General features: G+C 50.4%; 1 protein-coding gene across 1 annotated transcript in view; it reads right to left on the bottom strand.

Moving 5' to 3' along the window:
• LARS2 (leucyl-tRNA synthetase 2, mitochondrial) overlaps positions 1–6,744 on the bottom strand; it is a 165,670-nt gene that overhangs the window by 143,658 nt on the left and 15,268 nt on the right. The window lies entirely within an intron of this gene.

The following is a 6,744-nucleotide window of genomic DNA, read 5'->3' as shown; positions in this document are numbered from 1 at the left end:
GAGAAGGCTATAGGAGGTTAGGTAAGAGCCAGTTGGCCCCGTGTCCACATAAGCCTGGAGAACTGAGAGAAGGCTATAGGAGGTTAGGTAAGAGCGTGCGACTGCAGTTCCACTTTCTACCTTCACAGGTCTATTCCAAACACCGCATGTGGAAACATGTCTCTGGGCCCACTGGCTGGCTGCAGACAAGTTCTCTCAGTAAGAATGCTGGTCTTTATCAGGGTACTTTCAACAGTTTTAAAAGTACTGATTGATTAAAAGTGGCTTCTGAGGGGATTTGCTGGACCAGTTAAATTCAAGGCAGGCATACCAGCCCACAAGGCAACTGCTGCCATTGAGTCAATGCCACACACAGCGACCCCACAGGGCAGGGTAGAACTGCCCCTGTGAGTTTCTGAGATGCCAACTCTTTACAGGGGTAGAAAACCCTGTCTTTCTGCCACAGAATGCAGAGCGGCTGGTGGTTTCGAACTGCTGATCTTTTGGATCACAGCCCAATGCATCACCACTGCACCAGGGGTCGGGAGGGAACTAACGTCTAAGCTAGGTTTCTATTGCTGGTAGCCAAGAATTCTAACTAAAACAAACACCCTTTAGGATATTGCTTTTTCTGGGGTGTTATTGGGCAAAGAAATTCCCTGGCTTCTCCCCTCCAGTCTAGCCAGGATTTCCTAACGTCCACAAGCCAGCTAAGACCAGAACCCATGGCTCCCAAGAACCAGTCCTTCTGCCACACAGAGCAAAGTGGCAGACGGATCAGACAGCAGACTGGCCACCGAGCAGCACAGAGGCACTGGCAGCACAGCAAGTCCAGCTGAGGTTTGTGACAGCAAGGGGGTGTCCGGGGCAGGCCCAGGCCAGTTATGAAGACTGAAGACCTGGCATTACTGGTGGGCCCGGGCAGTCTGAGACCAGAGCTTGCCAGAGGGATTGTCTGAGCTAAGCCAGACTCGGATGTGGACGCAGTCATGTGACCATGGCCCACCCCAGCAGGGTTCTCCTGTCTCCCTCTACACTTGTTGGAGACCTCGTGCTGGAGGTTGGCAGCAAGCAGACAAAGAGAAAGGGTTACAGGAGAAGGCAGTTCCATACAGCAATGCACAGACAAGGCTCCGTATATACCAGGAGACTGGCAGGGGTCACTGTCAAGAGGGAGGGGCCTCATAGAAGGGCGGTGCTTATCCAAGGACAGAAGGCCAGGGAAGAAGGAGGGATGGAAACAGGAAACACGGGGAGAAAGTGGGATCCGTGGTGGGATTGCAATGCATGAGTTGGAATAAAAGGTGTGGGCTGTTGTAAGTAAAACCGCGATCTGCTCTGTAAAGTGTCACCAAACTCCAATAAAAAAATGCAAAAATCCAAAGAGAGTTCCGTGTGCTTGGATCCAAAGCAGCAGCAGTGCAGCGCACAGGCGACGTTCCGCAGTGAGCAGTCTGCAGCACGAGATCTCGAACAACAGAGTCGTGGGTGAAAGGAGAGAGCGGGCGGTGCGAGATATGAAAATAATAATAATTTGTAATTTATCAAGGGGTCCCGAGTGTGGGAGGGGGAAAGGGAGGGAAAAAAGGAGCCGATATCAAGGGCTCAAGCAGAAAGAAATTGTTTTGAAAATGATGGCAACCTATATATAAACATGCTTGACATAACTGATGTATGGATTGTTATAAGAGCTATAGGAGTCCCCAATTAAATGATTTATTAAATAAATATTTTTTAAAAGAGGGAGGGGCCTACTGAGGGACAGAGGTAACTAGTCTTAGCTTGAGTCCTTTTCTTTAAAGAAAAAAAAATACTAGAATTCTAAGCATACAATTTTTAAATACTTTTTTTTTTTTAAGAAGAAAGAAAAGAAACAGGCTGAGGGACAGCTCTTCCTCCAACACAGGAAGGAGGAGCAACCGCAGCAGAGCAGTGGGGAGTGGCTGGGGCAGCAGGTCACCTCCCAAAGAGAAAGCAGCATCTTCGTTACAAAGTAGGACCCAACCAGCTCGGGGATGACCCACTTCCTGCCTGCCTCCCCAGTCACAACACACACTCTGAAATCACTCTGGCGTCCACTGGAGAGCGGCCTGCTTTCTGCCAGCTTACGGCTTCTGCCAACACAGCTCTTTTCAGACAGTGTTGTTGGTTTCTTTGGAGCAGATTCAATTATTTTTATTTCCAAGAAATGAGAAACAGGTCAATTAATTTTGTTGGGCAAGTTTAATAACCTGCTTGAGTGAAATCTAGCGACGACTTCCGAGGAAAAACATCCACCTGACAGTCCCTGGGGTCACAGCAGGCACCCACCCTGGGTCACTGGACCAGCGACTCAGTCTCCCCCTTCAGGTGTCACCTGAGAGGACCAGCCCCATAATCCACTTTCAGGTGGCAGGAGACGGGAAAACTGGGAAGTGGAATTCCATGCAACCCACTCTCCGGGTGCTTATAAGAAACACTTGTTGGCTGACTGGCAAGTTGGAGCCTGATGAACCATACATTACCGTTCCCTTGCTAAGAGCTCGCCTAGCTTCCCGACGGTTGTGCATGATCACATTGCGAGGCTGCGGCTGCCAGGCCCACATGCTGCCTCAGCTTTCCTCGCCCTCCACAGTCACTGGCACAAAGGCTCCAGCGGAGCCCTCCACCAGGGCAGTGTCTGGTGGCTTGGTGCCCGACACACATTAGCCCAAGCCCAGCGCTGGGGGTGCAGCTTGGCATCTCGATGTTTTCATCACTTGATTCTGGACCAGAAGGTGCTGGGGAGACAGCCGCGGTGGGAGGCGGGTAATTTTATTTCCCCACCATCTGTGCACATGACACATGAGAACACAACAAAACCACCACATGTCACCAGACATTCTATCCGTTTCGGAAGAACGCGGCTGGCAGGACAGGCTTTTCTGACCACTGAACGCGGACCCTTTCTCTCTGGCTTCCAATGGCCCCGCAGAGACGTCCACGGCTCAGGACTGCCTGCCTGATGACCGCCACTCCACTCCTATCCTGGCTATGCTGGGACATGACGCGTGACAGTGTTGGGTTTGTTTTCCAGGGCACTGTTTGATGTCTCCCTTCCTCTGACTTCTGTTTATTTTGTTCAGAACAGAAACAGCAGCCCCCACAGAAAACGCTGCAATCAAGTTTAAGTCCAACTCACAGCGACCCTGTAGAACAGAGTAGAACTCCTCCATAAGGTTTCTAAGGCTGTCATGTTTTACAGGGGAGCTCTGGTGGCGTAATGGATGTGATCCACAAGACTGGCCGTTCAAAATCACTAGCTGCTGTTTGAGAGACAGCGGGGCTTTCTACTGCTGTAAAGAAGCACTTGCACTCTTGGGAAACTCACAAGGGCAGTTAGTTCGACCCTGTCTTATTGGGTTGCCAGGAGTCGGCATCAACTCGATGGCAGTGAGTCTGGTTCTGGTTTGGGCTCGGTGCTGGGCTATGGCTGTTTGCAATGAATACGGTGCCCCAGGAGTTTACGGTGTGGGAAACCGCAACCTTTTGTGAACTGACTGATTCAATGGATGTTTTTAACAACTGGTAAACTCCTCTGTGCAGATCTGTACGAAGTGTCTAACAGAAACTCAAAGATGCTGGGTTCCACTTAACCATTAAACACTCTGGGCGCCTGGCCCAGAAGACGTTAAGAGAAGCCTCCCCTGCCCCGGAGAAGCTTGTCATACACACAAATATGGTGGTGCTTGCTCTTGTTAGGTGCCATCAAATTGGCCTGACCCACAGCAACCTTTCACACAGCAGAAAGAAACCCTGCCCGGCCCCCACCATCCTCACACCTGTCCCTCTGCCTGAGCCCATGGCTGCAGCCGCTGTGGCCGTCCTCTTTTTCACTGCCCTTCCACCAAACATGAGGTCCTTCTCCGAGGACTGGTCTCTCCTGACAATATGTCCAAAGTATTCCTGAACAGACAGAAGCACGTGGTGAACATATGCCACATGCTGTCGTCGTTGTAAGCTACCGTCAATGTGGCTCCCAAATCATGGGGACCCTGCACAACAGAAGTTGATGCTGCTCAGTCCTCCCCACCACGGGCGGACCACACTGGTGAGCTCGAGTTTCGGAAGGGGTCACCAGGCATTCCTTCCTACCCTACCTTAGTATGAAAGCTGTTCAGTGTTATAAGCACACCCAAGCTTCTGCTTACAGATAGGTGGTAGTTACAGGCGAGGTGCACCGGCTGCAAATCCAACTGGGTCTCCCATGTGGAAGGCAAGAAGTCCATTGCTGCATGACCACTGCCCTGGGGAGGACAGACTGACCTAAAGTTAGTTTGTGGTTCTGAGGCTAAGCGCTCACTAACTTCTCACTAGAGGCAAGCTGGAAAACTAAGAGATGGGTTTAGAGTGGAAGTTAAGGACTGAGTGGGTCTAGAAGAATAACAGGGACGTACTTATGGGGGGCAGTGAGGGGCACTGTGAGAAGGAGCTCTGTGGGTAAAACGCACCGAGGTGAGGAGGAGGATCGCGTACAGTAGGGACGAACTCCAGCTCACGGACTTAATAGGCTCACGAACAGTAGGGACGAACTCCAGCTCACGGACTTACTAAGCTCACGTACAGTAGGGACGAACTCCAGCTCACGGACTTAATAGGCTCACGAACAGTAGGGATGAACTCCAGCTCACGGACTTATTAGGCTCATGAACAGTAGGGACGGACTTTAGCTCACGGACTTACACGAGGCTCACGTACAGTAGGGACGAACTTCAGCTCACGGACTTAATAGGCTCACGTACAGTAGGGACGAACTCCAGCTCACGGACTTACCAGGCTCGGGGAACAGACCAATAGAATCAAGACAATTAAAATTGTGACTAAGATTCTAACTCTCACTCACTACCATCCAGTGCATTCCAGCTCACGGCAACCCTACAGGACACAGCCGAGGCTCCTGCTGGTTCCTGAGGCTGTAAGTCTTTATGACAGCAGAAAGCCTCATCCTTCTCCGGAGCAGTTGCCGATAGGTTTGAACCCTGACTTTGTGATTAGCAGTCCAGCACACAACCTAGGACACCACCGGAGCTCAACACACACACACACACACACACACACACACACACACACCGGAGCTCAAGTAACACACAAGCTAGTTTCAAACAAACAAACAAAAACAACAACAAAGATTAGACTCTGCTAAAAGAGTAATTACGGTTAAATTTTAAGCAAGCCAGGGATTCATTCACTTCAAGGAAGTGCACTTCCGAAGGGGCTCAGCTGCAAGGTCAGCAGTTCTAACCCGAGGCTCTCCACTCCACAGGAGCCTCATGGGGCAGTCAGCTTTGGTAAAGATCGTGGCCTTGGAAATCCTCCGGGGTGGTTCTAGTCTGTCTCACCTTGGAGCTAAGAATGGGTGGGGAGGATCTAGACGGCAACAGATACAGATGAGCTCTGGAGAGAGGAGCAGTTATCAAGACAGTCCTGGCTGACAGGGTGGGGCTGTCAGGGCTCGAAACCTGGGACTAGGTACTGTGGTCGCCCAGCAGAGCACCACTGCCTTAACAACGCATGACAAGACTCGGGAGCGCCAGCCAGACGGGGCGCTAAAAGGGGCTCTGAGCCACAGTCCTGGGACCCTGCCCTGGGGGTCAAGCAGGTCTCACTTTCCCCCAGGGAAGCAAAGTGAAGGGTGAGGGCTGCTGCCTTCAGGTACGTTTCCAGGAGCAGCAGAGTCTGAGGAGTATGGGTGACTCACCAGCTTTCTGGTCTCATTTCTCTGACACCCAGCGAGGAGCAGCCTTTCCAAGCCATCATACTCACCCCTTCTCAGACCCAAACTGCCATCTGTGGGCTGGCCTGCCTGGAAAGACGCACAGACCAGCCACAGGCTGGGAGGGGATATTCGCACTGCGTTTACTGGACAGAGAATCCATATGGAGCCATTGGAAAGACAAACCTGGAGAAGGACACGTGGAAGCGGATCAGAGACGAGAAACTCAAAGAGCCCACCAGCATGACAACACCCGGGCATCGGGAATCAGGAAGGGGCAAATTAAAAGGGCAATTAGACGCCATTTCCCAGGGAGCACATTTGTCAAAATCAACAAGCCTGCGATGACTGAAGTGTCAAGGTGTAGGGGATCTTTGTTCCGGCTGGGGAATGTATACAACAATAATCGACACAGTGGGAGCCATTTGGCACGCAGTCATGCGCTGGTCAGGCACACTTCCCAACCCAGAACGCCCCTGCTGACGTGGGGGAGCGAGAGGTCAATACTGGTTTTCTGGAGCAAAGGAAACAACAACAAAAGAGGAAACATTGTAAAACCTTTTTCTTGAAACGATGGGTAATTTAGATAGGGCCAGCCCTGAGGATGAATGAACTAACTCTACAGATATAAGCTTGGATAAATCTCGCAACAAAATACAGAGTAAGATAACTATGTACGCTATTGCTAAAATAGAAAACACATAATACTATACATGAAAAGCGGACTTCACAGTTCACGGAAAGATGAAATTAAAAGAGAATGGAGTTTTTGAAGGCCCCTCATAAAAGCATGTGTGTGCCCCCAAAAGTAAGATATCAGGTGAAAACAGGAAAAAGCTTCCGGAGAGTGAGAACTTTTGAATTGAAGATTAGAATCAAGGGTGTGCAGGCGTATAGCCGTGCGACGTCTTCTTTTAAAAAGTGGAGCTGAAGCTAGTAAGATTAAATGTTACTATCGAGTACCTCAGGAGGATAGAGCTGGTGTTTATGTGTAATAAGGTCCTATGTGTAAAGGCCTAATAGAGTAAAATAAT

This window comes from Echinops telfairi, unplaced genomic scaffold, assembly GCF_000313985.2.
Source record: "Echinops telfairi isolate 266 unplaced genomic scaffold, ASM31398v2 ScPeMD7_7420;HRSCAF=8458, whole genome shotgun sequence".
Lineage (NCBI taxonomy): Eukaryota > Metazoa > Chordata > Mammalia > Afrosoricida > Tenrecidae > Echinops > Echinops telfairi.
The sequence above is the reverse complement of the archived record's forward strand: the minus strand, read 5'-3'. Positions and strand labels throughout refer to the sequence as shown.